This window comes from Leptosomus discolor, chromosome 11, assembly GCF_034619465.1.
Source record: "Leptosomus discolor isolate bLepDis1 chromosome 11, bLepDis1.hap2, whole genome shotgun sequence".
Taxonomy (NCBI): domain Eukaryota; kingdom Metazoa; phylum Chordata; class Aves; order Leptosomiformes; family Leptosomidae; genus Leptosomus; species Leptosomus discolor.
Genome location: NC_141401.1, coordinates 18,285,031 through 18,285,489, shown reverse-complemented (window position 1 = coordinate 18,285,489; position 459 = coordinate 18,285,031).

The window sequence follows — 459 nt, the reverse complement described above, 5'->3', positions numbered from 1 at the left end:
AAAACCCCAAACCCCAAACCCCACACTGCTCTCTCCCTTTTGAAAAAGATTATGCGAGCAGAATTTCCCTTATTTCTTAGGATCTCTTTGTAGACGTAAAGGCTGATCGAGCAGCCATCAAAACCACACTTTGTTCGTGACGATCACACCCAGCTTGTCCCTAAAGCAAAAGAGCGCTGGAAGCCCAATGGCAGCGAAGAGGAGCAGACAGACCCCGGCACTGGCAGCTCGTCGCCCGGAGCATGAATTAATGCCGGTTGCTCGAGACCGCGGTCACGCAGCGCTGCCGTGTCCCCAGCCCTTCCATCGCGCTGTGACGGCAGAACAAGCGTTCCCCGTTACCGCTCCTCGGAGTCGCCCGGACCCCTGCGGGGGCGTGGCCTGGGAAAACATCTGGGCCTGACGTCACCGCGAAGCCACATCCTGCTCCCATCAGGTTGGCGCCGCGCGGGGCCGGGC